At 39.2% G+C, this 19,638-nt stretch overlaps 2 protein-coding genes across 2 annotated transcripts in view; one reads left to right on the top strand and one right to left on the bottom strand.

The window, feature by feature from the left end:
* Positions 1 to 19,638, bottom strand: part of RSPH14 (radial spoke head 14 homolog) — a 73,973-nt gene that overhangs the window by 7,189 nt on the left and 47,146 nt on the right. The window lies entirely within an intron of this gene.
* GNAZ (G protein subunit alpha z) overlaps positions 10,576 to 19,638 on the top strand; it is a 49,610-nt gene continuing 40,547 nt past the window's right edge. Inside the window, exon 1 of the mRNA XM_021549917.3 lies at positions 10,576 to 10,983. The gene's annotated coding sequence lies outside the window, so the exon portion shown is untranslated. The remainder of the gene's footprint in view (positions 10,984 to 19,638) is intronic.

Raw genomic sequence — 19,638 nt, 5'->3', positions numbered from 1 at the left:
AGTCCTGGGTGTGAAACCCAACAAAGCCACTCTGTTTCTGTGCCCATAAGCTGCTGAGATAATGTACCATGTTGTGTAGAGCAGCTTTGATTTTGTGCAGTCATTAAGCAGGATTTATTCTGGGGCTACTGGTAGTCATTTTGTCTGAACACTTGGGATGGTCTAATGTTTTTTTAAAATTGATTTGTTTTATCAGGCTGGGTCTCTGTAGCAGGAGCTTTTTTGTCTACTGTTTTTGTCAAGCTGTCTGAGCTCAAAAACTGTCGTGCTACTAGAGGGAGCTTCCCAGATATAAATATAGAAAAAAAGATTAATTGTTTGACCTTGTCAAAAGTCTCAGTGTGGTGAAGAGAAAGAGGGTGGAGAGGAAAGGCCATCAACAACAACAAAAAGAGACTACCTAACACTGAGACTGAGATTTCCAAGTGGAAATTCGTCATGGTTTTCCCAAGGGAACCACAGGTTGAAAGGTCTGGAGAGGGAAAGGGAGGAGGCAAAATCAGTGGCAAGTTGTTTGGGAGTCACTTGTAAATGAGAGAGGTCTCAGATCCTTGGATCTTAGTGAGTGAGCAATAAGAGGGGAAGGTAAGCTGGAGTTTCGGGTAGTCCCGTACTGAAAAATACAGTGGCATCCTCAGGATATCGACTTTTTCATGAAAATACTGCCCTTTCAAAGGGGTTGGTCTATTGCAGAGAGTGTCCTAGGTGCCCTGGGCCCAGTGAAATAGTTAGGAAAAATGTTTTCAAAATGCAAATAGTTGCATTTGCAGCTGCATAGTTAACGTCATTATTGATCTGTTTTTCTGAGAACTTGTAATCTTCCCTTGGGCTGCTTTTTATCTGAGCACTCATCTCTTCCTTCTCATAACTGTCTGGCCACTCTCATCATCCCTTTCCTGATTTTTTTTTTTCCAAATTGGCCCAAAGAGGAGTTGCCATTTATTCTGTTCTCTCAGTATGGCTGCAGGGCATGTAAACAAGTTAAATTTAGTAGAAGATGAAGGAGTTATTTACAGTACATAAGAATGGTGTTTTCTTTTGGTTTTCAATTAAATAAATTAAATCATATTGCAAATCCTTTTCCTTAAAAATGTTGGTTTTCAACTTAAAATGGTCTGGTCTGAAGCATAAGCCTTATGCATGGTCACAAAGTGATGACTGGTGTAATAGAAAATAGAAAAATAATATGGAAACACAGATTCTCTGGAATATGAATCTTTGTCAGCACCTTGCATGTCTCTCTGCGTTGGTCACACAAGTATTTGAAATGTTCAGTAAAGGCATTTGTGCTTAGGAAGGGGCACACAAGAAAAGCAAAGCAGAGCCATGGGAAGGGAATGTGCTGCCTGGCATCACAGCCAGCTGGCACAGCCCTGGGGGAGCTCACTGACTGAGGAGCCAAGTGATCCTGACTAAACTCCCAGAGCAGCAGCTCTCTTGCTTGCCCTACAATAATTTATCACCATTGCAGAGGGAAGAAAGGGTTCATTACCCTTGTGAGCCACCATACATCATAGACAAGGCTAACAGTGCTCAGGTGATGCTTCCTTGGTGCCAAGAGTGATGCTTTGAGTGGCAAGATGAGCACAGGGGATGCTGCCCCTGCACACCTTCCTTAATGACTCCTTGCTCACTACTGTTTAAATGGAAGAAATATAATTTATTCTGGGAAGATCTCTGAGTCACCTGTCACAAGAGCACAGTTTATGAACCTTGTAGTAGCTTATTTAATGTTAAGATTCAGCATTTTGATTCTCAGTGCTTCCAGCATTATGGCTGTGTCAGGGAGAAGACTGAATATAATACTAGAAATACTATAAAACTGGGCTGAACTTTCTGGTGAGTTTGGAGCAGGAGGCAGACCAAATTCAATGAACTACAGCTCACCTGCCTAGAACCCATCAGCTTCACCAAGACTCCTACCTAAAGAGGATGATTCTCTTGACCTCTTTGAAAATCAGAATATTTTGCTCTTCTTTGCAAGAATAGTTCTCTGTCTCTCCATGACAATTTAACAGGAACAAACAGCAGTGTCCCAAAGGATGGCTGTGTCTAGAGACAGAGGCTATTTCTTATCTGAAAGGACTGAGGGGTGGGAAGTCTCTGTTTACATGACCTGAAGAGCTACTGGGATATTAAGAGAACTGAGGAAAACTCTGCAGAGATTGGATCAGACTAGAAATAGTAAACAATTCTGTATCAAACCATTTCAAATGGAAGCATTGGCTGGAGGCATTTATCTTATGAGAGCCCTAGGGATTCACCTGGTACAAAATCACAACCTCAACAGTAGTGTCTGCCAGATCTTCATTAAAAATACAAGAGCTTTATAAAACTTTATAAGCTTTATAAAAGCATTATGTGATCTGCTTCTGAAGCCACTGAGAATTTTTCCAATACTCAGGATTTTGGGATGCTGTCTGAATGAAAGATATGACAGAAATTAAGGTTATAAAAATATGAAAAAGTCAGCAGTACCCTGCAGGAACACATAATGTGGCTGCCTCTGGGGATGATTTAAAAACCCAAAATGCTTCCAGCATTAACAAGGAACAGGAAAGATTGGTCTGATAAACAAGAGGTTCCTAAGCCTCAGTAAATAATGAAAGAGATTCCTGTGTATCTTGTTTTTGTTTTAAAAACTTCGCTTTTCAGTGTGGGCAATTGAAATATCAAAGCACCACTACAAAATTTAACATATAAACTACATCTGATATATCTGCATTAGTTTCTCTGCTGTAATTTATAAATCCAAGAAGTAGGTTACTTAAAAAAACCCGTCATTTTGATAGTAATTAAGACTGTCTGTGACCACCTGCTTGAAAGGAGTGGGTTTAATGATTTAAATCATTCATGGCCAATGAAAAGAGGAATAATATCTAAAGAATTAAAAAATTTTAGTCTACAGAATGTATTTTATCATATCACTAAAAAACTCTGGGGATAAATTAGATAGAATAGACTTGTGTTTCACATAGAAATTTTCTAAAATGAGAAATAAACCCTGGGTTCTGTTTTTGTACAAGAACAATCTACAGTCCAAGATCAATAACTGACCCGGACAAGTCCCCTCATTCTGACTGAGGGCAGTGTCACACCCTTCAGTGGGAAATCCCCCAAAACACAATGGTGGAAATAATGAAATGTGTTGTCTGCTGTGATGGTGCACAGTCCAGCAACTGTGGATTGCTGCTCATTCATATGGAATCTGAAGGCAGGCTCCACATTGAAAACCACTTTTCCTTCTTTTACTGAAACTCTCTTGACTTGTTGTCATATACAAGAAAGCAAACAATCAAAATGAAGGTGAAATAGTTTTTCTTCCTAGCTCAAGTTGTTGATAGTCTGCCCGTAAGTTGCAGGATAAGCTGTGCTATTTTTTGTAGGGGTTTTATTTAGCCCTTCTGTACTCCAGGTGCTTGCAGCTCCCTTTTAAGTAAATTTCTATAAGTTTTCTAAATTTGTAACTTCATCTATAGACACACTCAGAGTCATCCTAGGTACTCAAATGTGTGAATGCATGTGCACACACACAGCATGCATTTCACTGATCTTCCATGAAGATTGATCACACAAATTGGGAAATTGCTTGGATTTTATTTCTCTGACAAAATATCTTCATCATTTTCTAAAAATAATAAAAATAAAAGAAAAAAATTGTAAGAATTCACCCAGAGATTTGGGATTTTTTTTCTTGCTCTTTTAGATGAAGAAGGAAATGTCACCCTGAAATTTATTAATTTCCTCTACAGGGAAGACTTTGCCAAAATACATGGAGGAAGGAAAACAATCTGACATGTGCACTACTTGTGCCAAAGTCCTCAGATCAATAACTGTAGAGAAACTTAAAGCCTTAAGATAACTACTCCTAAAAAGCTGAGCCTCAGCCACTGAGGCTATCCCATTTCAGATTTTCAAAGTCAGAATTTGTCCTTTTTTTCTGCTGGCCAGTAATGGACACATTTAGTTCTAAAATGAGACTAGGAGGGACCAGTGTAGCCTTTAACCACAAGAGACTCTTGAATTTCAGCTTCACAAGTACCCACTGTGGCATACAGCATTCACAGAAGGCAGTGGATTTACTGTGCCTGCCAGAAAACATTCTGAAGAGAACCTGGACTGGCACATCCACAAACACTGTCTTAAATCTTGGATTTTGTACTCTATACCAAGCACGTACATCAAATGTTTCCAGTTCCTGTAGCAAGTTTCAGTCACAGAAAAAAACAACTGATGCTGTAAGGTGAATGTGACATTATCAGTTTGACAAATATTCATATGGTTATTACTTCCATTGTGGCAATTTTTAGAGATTCCTGTGGAGAAAGGTCTGCCTTGTCACAGAGGTTTGTAAAGATGTGTGAGAGCTCATTTCCTCCAGAGATGATTGTCTGGCTGGCTGAGGTGGAAGGAGTGGATGGGGAGGAGGGGGGCAAACATTTGTTTCAGGCAAGTCAGTTGAACATCTGAGAAACTATTCAGAGCCATTTTACATGAATCAAGAGTTTGAAACTTTAAAGTCCAACAGTCTTACAAGCCCCTAATGTGAGAGCAATACACAATTGCAGGTTTTCAGAACTTCTGCTGAGAAAATAGGTTGAAAGAGAAAGAAATCCTTCCTCTTTCAGGGCAGAATGCCAAATAATTAAAGCAAAATGAATGAAGTTCAAGAAACAGTTTTCTCAGCCATCTTAAATTTCTGTACCTGGAAGTTATACCTCTGCAACTAGAATTTTGCATTACAAAATGGCATTACACAGTCAAGTGACCATTAGAACATCTTGGCTATCTTTAAGGTTCAGCTTCTGTAACCAGTGAATTAACCCCACACCTTCTCAGGCATTAAAGAACAGTTTTTTCAGTTTTGCTCCTCAGGAGAAATATGTCATTAACATGGTGAAAGTATTTTCTGAACCTCCATAATACAATTATATGGCAAACCATCAGAAACAGAGGTATATAAATGAGAACATTTCCTATAGAGTTTTGATTATACTACTGTCAAACATTAAAAATGAGAGGCTTAAACAACCAAATATCTAGAATTAATTATGTGTCAGATTCCGAAGAATTTTGTCCTGAAAATTAACATAAGCTTACTTTGAAGATATGAATCATTGCACAGACTGAAAACTGAACAGACTGAAAGACTGCAAATACTGGTAGAAGAAAACAGGAAGAAATTAATGGGAACATGAATTCAGTCTCATTGTGTAAACACTGATTTTTTGCATTTTCTCCATTGTTAGAAGGGTGGGAGATATATGCTACATGATGTTACATGTTATATATGTTATATGTTATATGATGTTATTTTAAAAACAACTTGATAGAAATTTCAAAGAAGGAACTGGAGAAATTGTAGTGCTGGCAAATCCACTGCTTTGCTGGTCAGGCCTGCTGGCAAAGCTGCAGTAAGACAATTTTATCCTACAGTTCACACTGCTTCCACTGATGCCAAGATGAGCACAACTGACTGGTGAGAACTGATAAAACCTCCTGAAAAGAAGAATACAGTATTACAGGTGGGTGAAATCCTTTTCTACTTCAGATGCTCTGGCTTGGTAATTTTGTTTGAAATGAGAGCAGAAGCACATCTTGATTGGAGCCACAGGCCCAGATGGCTGCACGACATGAGTGGAGCTGGGTGAAAAAGCAGATTGAGCCTCCCCTCTCCACTCAGACCTGCTACTTTGCAGATTCCATGTTTTCTATGGGAAGCCATGTTCTTAAGGAAATCTGCTTTCTGTCCTCAATGAAAATTGCATTCTGTTCAGACTGAGGCTCTACAGTAGTACTTTCCAGTTTCTTCTAGCCTATATTTTATTTCAAACAGTGAAAAATTCAAAAACCCTAATTGAATACAAACCTGCCAAGGTGTGAGCTGCTTTCAGGATGATTTGTTTTTTAAAGTACCTCCCCAGTAAATGTTTGGCGCAACAGCAAAATGAAGCTGTTATTTAACCTGAACAAAAATATTAAATCTAGCTTCTGTAAACATGCCAGATTAAGCATAGGCACTTCAACAGTACTACTTATGTGCTTATCTATTAGAACATTATATAGAGAGGATTCAAAACACAAACAGAAACAGAGAACACATTTTGTGTGTCTACTTTGTGCTTTCTGTAAGCGGGTAGGTAGATAGATGGGAAGCTCTCAGAGTTTATGGAGATGCAAACCCACTTGTGGGCCTGATGTTGAATAAGTGGATAATTGTGTAAACCAATTAGTCCTGACTGCAATATTGCAAATTTTTAAAGAACTAGACTGGCATTTGAAGTCCTCATAGTAAAGCTACCTGGATGTTCCCAGTACTTCTGCCATAGCTTCCCGGAATTACCTTTGTGTCCACAAAAAAAATTGACCCCCTTTTTCTTTTTTTAACAACCAAATAATTTCTGTTAATCAGACCCAAGGAGGATATAGAACAAATAAAGAACAGTGCCTGATGAATTTGTAGTTATATCTTGTGGTTCTTACATGAAGTGGAATTATGATGCTTAAAGGACACAAGAAAATGTGAAGTCCAATTATAACATTTTTTTCTAAGTATCTATTAAATTATATATAATCCTTCTGAGGGCCCAATTTGGTACTTTGTCATCTGGTAAGAACATAATTGGCAAAACTAAATATATATGAAATCAATACATTTCTTTTTGTTCTTTGTTATTACAAAAAAATTTTAAATCCCCACTAAATGCCTACTGATGTCCTCAAATGGGAGAGATCTACTTTCAAGCCACTTTTCAGTGAATATATTTTATCATTCATATGAAGTGGAAAACCTCCAACCAGGAAGATTGCAGGAGGGAAGAGGATACCCTAAGAACAACCAACAACATGTTGCTCAGACCACTTTAACAGAAGATCTGAAGCTGGTACAATTTGTTTTAAAAAATTCCTGGCACTCTTTAATTGCATCTCCTGGGACTAATTCCCAAAGATCTCTGTATTTTGATCTCAAGTGATTTTTTTCTCTTCAACCTTCATGGATCCTTTGTTGTATACTTTAGTAAGTGATCCCCAATTTGGGTGAGTGTTTGAGGTGTTTTTTTTTGTTTGTTTGTTTGTTTTCCATTCCTTTGCCCTTAATAGTGACAAATGAACAAAGAATATTTTAACTTACTTTTTAATTTTTTTTTTTTTTAATAACAGAATAATGCAGCCTTGAAGGACAGGCTCTTTAAAAAGAACTATGTTCCTTTATCTTATTTCACAGTATCACTGTAGCTTTCTTCCCATGGAGGCTCTGAAGGAATAGGAGTGCATGGATCCATCCCAAAGCTTAGGATAAGCAAGGCCTGCTGTGGAAAGTTTCCTGCACAGGAAAGCCAAGGTACCTCCAGGGCTCTGGGAGAGCAGCTCTCCTCCAGCTGCTGGATTTAATGTTTGTTTTTCTCAACTTGGCTTCAGGAGCAACTGCTGATGCAGCAGCTGAAACAATGAGCTGCAAACACAGTAGGGATATAATAGAACTGTGAAGGGAGGGATGTAAAGTGCTCAGCATTTGTAGGGTTTGGTTGTTGTTTTCTTTTTAAAGAAGTTCTTTTTTAGTTGATTGTGATATTAGATGTAATGCATTGTCTGGGTTCACATTCTCAAATATCTCTCATGATTTGCTCTCATAGGAGGAGTAAACTGCTGATATTAAGCAAAACCCTCAGTTACCTGAAGGGTGAGAGAAGATAAAAGGGTGAAATCCTGGTAGAAAGTGAATTTTCATCCTAAATGATGAAGCCAAATGAGGTCAGGCTGATACCACCTGATAGAATGTGCATTCATGATTTTTTCCCCACCATCTCAGAGTCACTGATACAAAGCAACAATATATCAGATAGATATAAATACCAGATCCCAATCATCTGTTCATGATGCTATTTTAAACTCTTCCACGTGAGAAAAATGGTTAAAAATAAAAATACAGCTCTTTTATTTTCCGTTAAATGTTCTGTTCAGTTCTTCATGCTGAGAGAATCACAGACCTGTCTATAAATATCTAACCCAGATCTACAATTGCTTGTTAAAAAGAGAGTGTTTGGTAGAAGATTGAATGAAATACACTATATCTTTTATTATATTTTTATTACAGACCAGATGTGGCCTCTGTCATTTGGAGATGTATATTCACCAAGAACATTGCATGTGTGCATATAAATATTTTCATGTTGTAATGGTATAATAAAGGGAAATTGGTTAGAAAAATCCCTATGGGATTTTCCACTTAAGAGCACATTTTTGTTTTAGCACTATTGTCTTCAAAATAAACATGTATGAATGTATCTATTTTGATTGATCCAGCAGAAAGCAGCTGTAAACAGGCAAGGCTTTGGCTTTTGGTTCATGAATAGCCCTGGCAAGTTGAGTGAAACTTGTGCAGCCAACGAGCCCAGGAGGTTGTGTCTTGGATGCTGCACCTTGAAATGCTGCTCCCTTCAAACTCAAGCCTGCTCTGGTGGGGAAAAATGGTCACCACACTGACATAGAAGAGGAAATGGAAATCCAGTCAGATTGCACAGGTCCCTAAAATTACTCTTTATATTTCCACACAAACTATTCACTCTCTACAGTTATTTCTGTGTATTCAGTCTACCTGTTTACAGAGCACAACATTCAGAGTCCTGGGCTAAGGACCTGGATTTCTGTGCTGTTTGACTTTTGGCATTTAATCACCTGTCCAGGCTATTTGGAGACTTATTTCTCTTTACATTCCTGTGGGAGCTTAGCTACATGTAATGCAATCAATACATGCTGAAAGGCCCTAATTGAGGATTTCTGGATGCAGGACAAGGTAAGACTGAAGAAAACTTAGACATATCTGCTGAGGTATTTTTCGGTCATGTTGGTTTTTAACTCTGCCATTAATCAGCAGCAAGCTCCCATATGGTAGTGTTGAAATAACTGCTCCTAAACTTCTCAGACTTGTCTCATTACTCAGGTACTGCATGTTTGTAATTCCTTCACTGCCAGCATTTGATCTATACTCTGGTGCCTCCCTCAAAGCTGGAGGAAAGCAGGTGTTCTGTTCTAGCAGTGGAAAATGCCTAAAGCTGCTCTCTCTGTAGACAGCATGCGAATGATGATCGTCCTAGCCAGGATGATGGTGGTTGGTGCTTTATTTCTGCCACAGTTGGTTAGTGTGTGGAAGATGCCTTTTCTCACATATCAAGTACTATGCTAAAGATACATGTAATGTGACAGTTTCTATAGTAACTACTTTATGGAATTGCAGATTAAACCTGTACACCTTGTTATTGTTCTTTTATCCTATTATCTAGACTACTCAGTTACCACAGATACTTTTTTTTTATTCTATTCCCTTGCCAACATAACTATACCAGGGATTTATTCATTTGCAACTAAAGAGTATATATTAAAAACAAAACACTTAGAAGTTTTAAATTGACCACTATCTGATCTTATAAACGGAGATGTTTGTGCATGTATATTGAAAGCTAAAATTCCAAAACAAGACTGTAGAAATATTTTTATTAAAGCAGGTCAAAATTATGATTTGAATATTATTGTTTTGCTGAGAGAACAAAGCAAGTTATGTATTTCACATTTATTTTCTAACAAATTTTACTTGAACAAATTTGCCTAGATGTACTAGCAAACTTTTAATATGAATGACATCTAAGATTCATTATTATAGGAAAATTTTCTCAATATGGTATACTGATTTAAACATGAAATTATTTCATTCTTATAATTTGTCAATTCTGCTGATAATATCAGTACTGGAAGTGATATCATTTACAGGAATCAGATGCTTTCTGCTTTGTATTATGTTAGCCTTATTGTGGGAAAAAATGCCTGCATCCCGTCTGCATGTGACAGTGTCTGTTGCTATCTCCGGCAGAAGTGTATCAGTTACAAATCAAGCTTATAAAATTAGCAGTGTAGGGAGAAATCAGCTACTTGATCAGGGCTGCAGATTCAACAATGCAACTAGTACTGTAGCCAAAAGGAAAAAGACACTAGGAAAAATGTAAAATATGAATCGGGTAAATCCAATAATGAGATAAAAAGAAAACGATACTCATCGTTAATTAAAGAAAAAAAAAAGCTGTAGTAAATTACACATACACAAATGCAAAAGGCAAAAGGGGAAAATCAGAAAAAAAATATCCGCCCAGTACTGAGAGCAACTGAGTGATGGTAGAAGTGGAAAGCAAACAGCCGATAAATCCCGTGTAACTAAAGAAACTGTTTTTTCTCCCTTTACCCTTGACCGTATCCTTCCAACACGTATGTGACTGGTTGTGGAATCAAGCCTAAAACTCGTGCCGCTGCCAGAGCCGGGCACTGCTGTGCTGCAGCGAACATGGACCCGCGGAGCGGCCCCGGGTGCGGATGCAGTTGTGCAGAGGCAGAGCCCGTGGCACGTCTGTGCCCGCACATTATGTAACGCGCGAGTGCAGCGGAGCGTACGAGCCGGGGAAGAGGCACAAACCCCTCGCCAACACCCAGCTCCTTCTGCGCCGCGGCGGGGCGGGGGCTGCGGGGGCTGCGGGCCCGGCCGCCCCCCGGGCGGCAGCCGGAGCCGGAGCGGAGCCGCCCGCCGGCCGCGCCGCCGCCCCGCCCGCGGTACCCCCGCCGTTGGCGTGGAAACGGGCTGGCGGCTCCGGCTCCTCCTCCAGCGCCAGCCCCGCGCTCCCCCTGCCCGGCTCCCCGGCGAGAGCGCGGAGCACCTCCCTGTCTCCCGCGGGGGGTCGCCGGACAAGTGCTCCGCGGCCGCCCTTAGACCAGCCCGGGTTTTTTTACGGTTGTGTTTTCTAGGGAGAAGATGGGAAAGGGCAGGTTCGTGCTCCTGCTGGGGCTGCGGGGCTAGTCCCTGCAGTCGTGGTGTGTGTCTGCTCGGCAAATCACAGATGCTGATGTGAAAAAGGGCCAAAGCAGAAGAGAGGCGTCAGTGGATGAGAGCTGTTTGTACTGATGGATTGAGGAGGTGGAGGCTGCCCGCCTGGTGCTGGAGAGGTGAGTGCAATATTCCGCATTTCCTTCTCTCCTAAATCAGTTCAGTGATCAACATTTCCAAAAATAAAAAGGAACTAATATAGCAAGAAGAAAAAAAAAATGTTATTTTGAAACAATAAGCTATGCTTCTGCTGGATAAAAAACACGAGTGTCACAGTGAGGTAGGGACATTTCGCTGTGTGTAGACAAAAAATAGTAAGGGGAGGCAGGCTGCTGATACAGTGAAAATGACCTTCTCAAGGGATACTGGCCTTCTATTAGCTACTGCTTCAGCTTGGGCCCTTCTTCTAAAAATTAAGTGATCTCCCATTCCTAGCCTGAATCGTAACCCATTAATAGCCAATACCTGAGCCTTAATAAGATCCGTTGTGTTCCCTTAATGATTCAGAAAGATAATCCATTCGATTCTGCCTGTTGGGAGAAGAACCTCCACGCTATGTAGCACCTCCTCCCAGGGAAATGCAGCCTGGATAGCATTCTATCAGAAAAGACTCCTGCTGCCAAATTTCCGTAATAAGTCCTCCTGGTAGCAGTCTCATCTGCTCATTGGAAGGATGTGTGGCTCTGCAGAGCCTGGGTGCATTCCCTCTCCGTGTGTGCCCAGGCATGTGAAGGAATGAGGAGGGTTTCTATTAATCTGCACCTGTGGACGGCTCCCATCTGCACTTGTGAACCACAAGTTTTTTGGTATCTTTGCATTTGCATTTTGGGTGAGCACTTAATACACAAAACCTCCAAGCCTTCAATGTTAGCTGAGAGAGCTGCAGACAAATAGATGTCAGTTTAATTTCTGCTCACAGAACTGATCTGATCTGCTTTTGGCTGTTTCACTGTAGAAGACGTTTAATGTGTGTTCTTGCAGTATTTGTTCTGCAAGATACTGACCTATCTCAACATCTTCCTGGGAAGATTTGAGAAAAAAATCCCTCCATCATGTCTTTATAGTTGTTTATATCCATTTTCTGATAGCCTCACACCCACAAATTGATTTTTATTTGGGCTCAGTATTTCGCGCCATTGTGGGTCACACCCTTCGGGTGGCCATCAACATTTCATCCATAAAGGTTACAACAGCAGGTCAGGTGTTGTGAATGCCTACTTGTGGATCACAAAAGGGCAAAAAATGAGTGTGTACTTTGGACTTAAGGGAAATTTTGTCTGACTTTGTGGATATAGACATTGGAAGTACGAGCTGATGCCTTAGGAGCTGCTATAGGCAGAAATCCTCACTTTTCTTCAACAGGCACAGATTTGACAGCTGAACAGACACAGCTCTGCAGAATAGAGAGTGTTTTGCCATTAACCTGGCTGTCTCCATCAAATCATTTGTTTGGAAGCTATCATGCAAAAAGCTCAGATCCCTGCCCTTGGATTAAGGACATTATAGGAGGAGAGGCCTATATATATAGAAGGATGAAGATGTAGTCTTAAAGAAGCCAGCGACAGGTGTAATCAAAATAAAACCTCTTAGTTATAAGGCATATTTAGGAGAAAAACTCATGCTATCTTTTGTTACCAAAGCACTGATTGCATTTTCAGAGAAGAAACCCCTCCTGTGTACATATGTATGCTTATAAGGAAGAAAAGCTGATTAATTCTGTGCAAGGCATGGAATTTCACTCTGACAATGAACCTTACAGAGAGGAATAAACTCCGCATGCTACGTAAAGAATGCTACACCTCTGGCTGAGATTATATGCTTGTCACTTCATAGGCCACTGGTGATAAGAGTTGAATAAGTCTTCTGAAGATGCTACCTTGAATTTTGTAAGCCTCCAGAACAGTTTAATGTTTCAGTTGCAGACCTTGGTTTTGAATTTAGTGTCGGTGATCTAAAAATAACCAGCCAGGTAGCTCTGAAGGACTGAGGTGAAAGTGTTCTGGTTGTCTCAGTTCTGACTATGCACTGATGGAACAAGGTGTGTTAAATTTTAAGAAGTGTACCTAGAAACAGAAATTTGTCCCTTCTTAAGGAATCTACCTGCTAAGTGGTAGGGAAGGGGATAAGGATAACAGAAAAATCAGTAGGTAATAGAAGCTCAAATCCTTAAATGGTGAAGTCAGCTTTTCCTCTGTAGCTTAAGCAGATAAGGATTTTGACAGCAGCCTTGGTTGATACACAGAGGTGAGGCAATATAGGGAATGATGCTTTATTCTCTCTCCTCCTCCATAAATTAAAGATAAATACTTCAAATTCCTTTGGGTTAAATCACAGTAATCCCACTTATTTCAGATGAGATTCTTCAGATTTATGTAACTGAAAATGAGAGTTGAATCTGACTATTTCTGCTAAAGTTTTGTTCCTGCTTTCACAGGAGTCACTGGAAGTTTTGTCATTTATTTCAGCTGGAGAGAGCCCAGGACACACAGTTTCACTGATCAGGCTCCCCCTTGCCTTTAGGAACAGCAATGTTGAACAGTTTCTTAGCTGGTTTATGTGAGGTCACAGGCTCAATGACAAATTCAGTAACTCTCTACTTGCATCACAAACTAATTCATAAATTATCAGTTACTTGAATCATGCTTTTTTGCTGAGAAAATGGGAGTGTTATGAGTGTTATTCCCATGTTAAGGTTGACAGTACCCACCCTCAGCAGTAATAGTTTCTACACAAGCAACTATTTTCTTTTTCCTAAGAGAAAACTTAGTCAAAGGCCCTTAAAAATTATAATCTTGGCCTATGTGCATAAAATCATATTTACACTTAGCAGAATTATCCTATTTTTATTTAAAAAGAAGGCTAAATTTTGTTCTTTGTGATCCCCAAAGTATCCAGAATAAATCCACATCCATTACTAGTTATAACAGATTTCTTTCACTTACTTGAGAGGATGATATGACTTAAATTTTGTATGTTATATTCAAAGTTCACATTTTTATTAAACTTTCCGGAATTCAAGAGTGGTGATTAGGAAGTCCAAATTTCAACTCTTATATTGATGGAAGAATAATCCCAAGAAACACTATACTGTTCCAAAGCAACCATAATTGATTCTCTTTGCAAAGTTCCCTGGCAATTTAAGGTATGTGGAACAGACAAGATGACAGAGAAGGGCTAAATACAGTTTGATTTATTCTGTTATTGAATCAGGAGTTGATATATATTAACAATTTAAGTTGTTTTAGCTTTCAAGTGGAATCAAGGACAGAATTTAACCCTTGACATGAAGGCTGCAGAGAAAATACTCTTCTCTGAACTGTTGCTTTTTTTTCACCCTGAAGGGCACTGGTGGAGTTGGATGGAAGGAACAGACTGGTGATGGGGCCATCTCTTCCATCCAACCCAGACTTCAAACATTGCCTACTATTAAATAAATTTAAACTCACAACTAACAAAACACATGTCAAAAATTCAGAAAACAGCAACTCTGTATGTTGGGTTTTTTTTTTTTTTTTAACTTTTTCAGCTCAGAGCATTTTCTGTGGTTCAGCAGAAGCTCGAGTCTCCTCAGAATCCCATTTTATTATTTAGTATTGGACACCCAGTAAATCATTAGGGAACACGGTTTTACCCAACAAATCCTATTTGCCTTTTGTTTTCTCTTTAAACCCCTTATACCAGCGAGTTGTTTCTTCTTTGGATTCCTGAGCCATCACATCAAAAACACAAATGTGATAACTTCCACATGATTCTACATTGCAGAAATAACCTGCTGGATTACCAGGCAACACCTTGGCCAACAGAAAAACTCAAAGAGGCAAATAGAAAAATTCTATTTTTTTTTTTGCTCACACATCAAGAATAAAGACTGGAAAGTAAATAATAACTTCATAGGAATTACAGTTGGTTAATCTGTTATTTTTACAGTGGACTTATTAAGTAGTAATTGCCTGGACTTGGCAATTGGAAGGAATTATTCTCATCACATTCAGACGTCCGTAACATGGATATGTACATATGGAGTAGCTGTTAAGCTGTTCCCTTTTAGCTGGTGGAAGAAAAAGAGGTTTCTCCTTTGGAGTTACCCAGACTAGTTTCTGACTACCATGTTAGCGTGAGAATGAGCTGACCTCTGGAAATGACAGCTCCTCTCCACTGCCTCCGAGGGAAGCACTGAGTAGCTCTGAGGTAGCCACCTACATGCAGATGCTAAATCTGCACAGATGAATCCCACTCTTACTGTCTATAATGTAATGTTTAATCAAGATTTACTAGTTAATGATGAAGATATTTTCACGGTTCACCATAATTATTTGTAAGTCATAATACAGTTGCCATTCCCTACCTACAAGCCCCGTTTCCTTGATAGTGACTGGGCTGGTGTTGGCTTCGTCCTCCGAGTATCTCAACAAAGGTATTGGTCATGGCACTGGAAAGGCTTCACTGGAACAGCACCAGTAATCCAAATCTTTTATCAATTCCTCCTGGTGACTCTGGCAGTATTCTAGCATACATTCCCAGTGTGTTTTTACTGATTTTCTGTGTCTGCTTTCTGTGTTTCCAAACCTTGCCCAGACAATGTGGAATAAGCACCTTTATCTTCATAAACCGCACGAACGCAAATACAATTAGGCAGCGTAGCAAGTGTTGATGTACAAATACAGTTGACACAGTTGTGTTGTGGAAGGAAACAACACAGTGGAGCTGAATTGATTACAGTTCAGTGTCATGGCACAGTAACAAAAGCCCAGCTGGGTGTTTAGTTCTGAGAGGGCTTGCTGTTCAGAGGGGGCATGCACCTGGTTTTTATATTCCTTCCTTTAAAAGAGAAAAGTGTGTATGATTCAGAAGGATACTTACCTACCAGCTAAGGGAACATCTTTCTGAAGATAATACAATTTGAGCTTTTAGGTTGGATTTTTCAAGTAAAGAGTTTTGTCTCTGAATATACAAGCTCAAGTTATATAATCCAAATATTCCAATATGTTAACAAAATATGATTTCTTTTGGATGTATACTATCTATTTATACATATATATGCATTAGAATATGTTTTTTTGTTTGGATGTCTTATGAGGAAAGAAAGACTAGGATACTGGTTGTAGCCCTCTCTAGTGTTTGTGTTACAGGACAGGATTCAAACCAATACTATCAGAAATATTTTTTAATATCATTTAAAGAACTTAATTTAATAAATTAATGCATATGATGCTAACCAAGTCCACTACAAGCTAAAATTTTCCAGAATTAACACCATTGCACTAGAGCATCTCTCGATACTGCCAGCAAGTTGATTGTTGCAACAGGGCCTTGGCAAGAAGATTTTGTCTCAAGATGCCTTTCTGTGCCTGACCTTTTAAATTTGGCAGAGTTCAGGGTACCACAGCAGAAGCCATTTTGTGATGGGAAGATCTTCATATATTCTTATCATTGCTAAGAATCTATTGAGCTTCCATGTTATATTGCTCAGTAATAGTAGAACCACACCTTAATCAGTAATTTCAGAGACATGTTTTTAATCTCTTTTTCAATCCATCTATGTCCATGAACAGATAAACTCACCTTAATTTGTAATTCAGTGACATTTATATAGGCATTTAAAATTCTAAGGCTAGCCTACTCCAAATTTGAACAATTGTTCTATTATATTGTTTCTGTTCCCTGACTAGATGTGCAATAAGTCCTCTGATTATGTTTCATACTGTGAATGTTCCTGAAAGCAAATCTGAACTTTGCCTCATCGCTGTGATTACACAGGTGTGTCAAGTTTGCTTTTTGCATGTGTGCTCACAAAAAGCAACAAATTACTGAAGACTTTATGTAATTTTTTTTATGTTACAGGAACAAATTTTTGGCTAGTAGGTTCAAGGGATCAACAATTGTTTTCAATGTGGCAAGACTTGAGGCTGATGTGCAGTTCAGTATTGTATCAGCACAATATTATTTGCTGTCACAGGTCAAGTAAATATACAATGGTCTAAACAAATTAAAGTATCAGGTAGTATCAGGAAGAGGTAGGAATCAGTGACTTTTAACACTGCAGACTACAATTCTCCCTTTTTCCAGAGAGGCCTGATTGTACCCTGCAGTCCCGAACGGTGCAAATTCTAGATAACAGCAGTTAAAAACATCTATAAAGTAATAACAGTAATAACCTACCATATAGACAAAGAACTGAATTATTGGATCTCATACAGTCCTGTTCTCTGTCAGCACATGTGGGTTATAAACTAAAATTAAATGTTTACAGAGGATATTACTGTGGTCTGTGACAAGAAAAACCTCACTCTTTGCTGTATCCATGGCATAGCAATTCTGCCCTTTTCCCACTTCTGCAGTCAAGGAAACCAAGAACAGCCACTGATACTGTGGCCTCTTGGGATCATACTTGGAAACTGTTCTAATTCACACTGCCACTTAGGCAGCACCAACCTGGCTCCACAATAAAGGCTGGATCACGAAAATTCCTTTCTCCCTCAGATGAAGACTAGAAATGTTTGAGTTTCTCTGTATTTTTGATTACTTTATGTTGCTTTTCTAGTTGTGTCTTCTGATACTGGAAAGTAATGAACACCAAGTAGAATATACCGAAATATTGTAAATCAGAAATCATTTAGACAGAATTGTTCTGGAAGAAATGGATGATGCCTGTTATAGTAAAAGTGTGCTTTGATGGGGAGATTGGGCGCACAGGCATATGGAACTCTGGGACTACCTTTAAATATTGTAGATTTAATTACCAAGTGATGGGAGAACTTCTCAGTGAGCAGCACAATTACAGTCTCTAGGTAGTTTCATTCAGTATCTTCTTTGTGGTTTCGGATACCTCCAATGACAGGAGCCTGTAAGTCATCAAAGCTTATCTATGCAACTGTAGCTTTGGATTCTGGATATATTATGTTTTCATTATTAACCTGTGAAGAATTATTCACAGACCTCATTGAAAGTTTACATAAACAAGTCAATTCAAGAAAATAGTAAAGTATTTGTTTTAAAGGAGACCAGATGGAATGCTGTCAATCTATGCAACACTGTTCTTACTCAGCTGTGAGATATGGAGTGCAAATGGAATTTCTTAGACATGGTGTTTATGATCTGTCTTTTTCTATGTTGCAAAGATTTATAGTTGATGGAGGTATGTTAACAATACATCAGTTTCATTGTTTACTTGGTGTCTGCATCTTATTATCAGAATTATAGATTCCATAATTTCTAAGATGCAATTTAAAAGGATACGCTTTTTCAGAGTTAGCTAGTTACAAAATACATAGAAAATAATATTTTTCACTACAGTTTCTTTAGCTTCTATTGGGATTGGTTAGAGGCAAGTGGTGATCAACAGAAGACAAGAAATAGAAGGTCAAGATTGAAAGATTTCAGAAAATAATACAGGTGTGCAAGAGGTCAAGGACTTGGCTCTTCCTTTTAACTTTTACAAAAACCATTAGAAATGTCACCCTTACAAATGAGCTCCCTCCTGCAATCAACACAAAACTGGGAAAGGATAGTTATTATTTTTGTGCAGAGCACTAGTTAACAGTAGACATGAGACTCTGAAATACAAACTAAAATTGTACCTCATTCTCATAAACTGAAAAAAAAGGAGAGTTCTCAGAATAGCCAAGGAGACATATACAGTATCATGATGACAATGTACTGACTTTTTAGTGCCACTCCTGTGTCTCTAATAGAGCAAAAATACTTACAGCTTTTAGTGGATGTTTCCCTATTGCGCTGACCCTTCAGCCAGCAAAGAGGTGACACAGACTTGACACAAACTGGGGTTCACTTCTCCTGAGCTATTTGGCACAAAATATTCTTTGGGATGAGGAGGAGACTGCCAGTAGGTGTGTGTCAGTGGCATTGCATCCTAATGGGATTGCTGCCAGCTGGAAGAGATTGAAACCAATTTGGAATTGCTGTAAGGTGGGTTTGGGCTGAAAGCTAAGCCAGTTGGGAGCTCTATAGCTATTGTCTGCCTTTGTGCCTTTGGCAGAGGTGGGGAGACACCTCATCGGGCATTCTCCTGGAGTTGAGAAGTAAGAAATTTTATGTACCTTGTTTTCTGGAATGCCTGTAGCTTTTTTGGTGTAGATTATGTGTTCTCTTACTACTGAGGTGCATCCTGAAGGAGAATTTTTCAGCCTTGCTACAACAGAGATGCAAAAGTTGTTTGAAAGTCAGAGAGGGCTTTAAAAGGTAGCCCTTTTCATAGTTAAAATACTGATTCCAGGCTCAATTTAAGTCTTGAGGCATGCTGTAAATGAAACAAAATGTAACAAAAGTTGTGTTTTTAGGCACAATTGTTCTGGTAGTTATTAATCAAGGAACAGTGTGATACTTAACCAGAGGTACCTGACATTACTGAAAATGCAGACCCCACACCTCACCCCAGTCAGCCAAGTAATCCGAGTGCCCTCAGAGATGTCCTTGTAGTCCTTTAATGAAGTTTTCAAGATGAATTCTTGTTCTGCTGTGCATTGTGGATATTTCCCTCCCATCCTCTCCCCTTGGTAAATCTGCTTTGTGAGTTTAAGGTGGATTTGGAATCCCTACAGCTGCAATAGCTTTTGCACTGTTTTGACCCAAATATGGCTTGCTGAGAAATTCGTGTCCAGCCCCTCTGCAGAAGGCTGGATGTGCTGTGGGTAACGTCCACCATGTGTATTATTTCATGTCCCAGATCTGTGCCTATTTCACAGAGCTGCTTCTACAACAATATCAACAGTAGATTTTTAGTGAGCAAAAAGAAATAAAATGGTGAGTCATCAGCT

This window comes from Lonchura striata, chromosome 15 (assembly GCF_050655825.1).
Source record: "Lonchura striata isolate lonStrDom1 chromosome 15, ASM5065582v1, whole genome shotgun sequence".
In the NCBI taxonomy this organism is placed as follows: Eukaryota; Metazoa; Chordata; class Aves; order Passeriformes; family Estrildidae; genus Lonchura; species Lonchura striata.
Note: the sequence above shows the minus strand (reverse complement) of the source record. Positions and strands in the feature narration are given on the sequence as shown.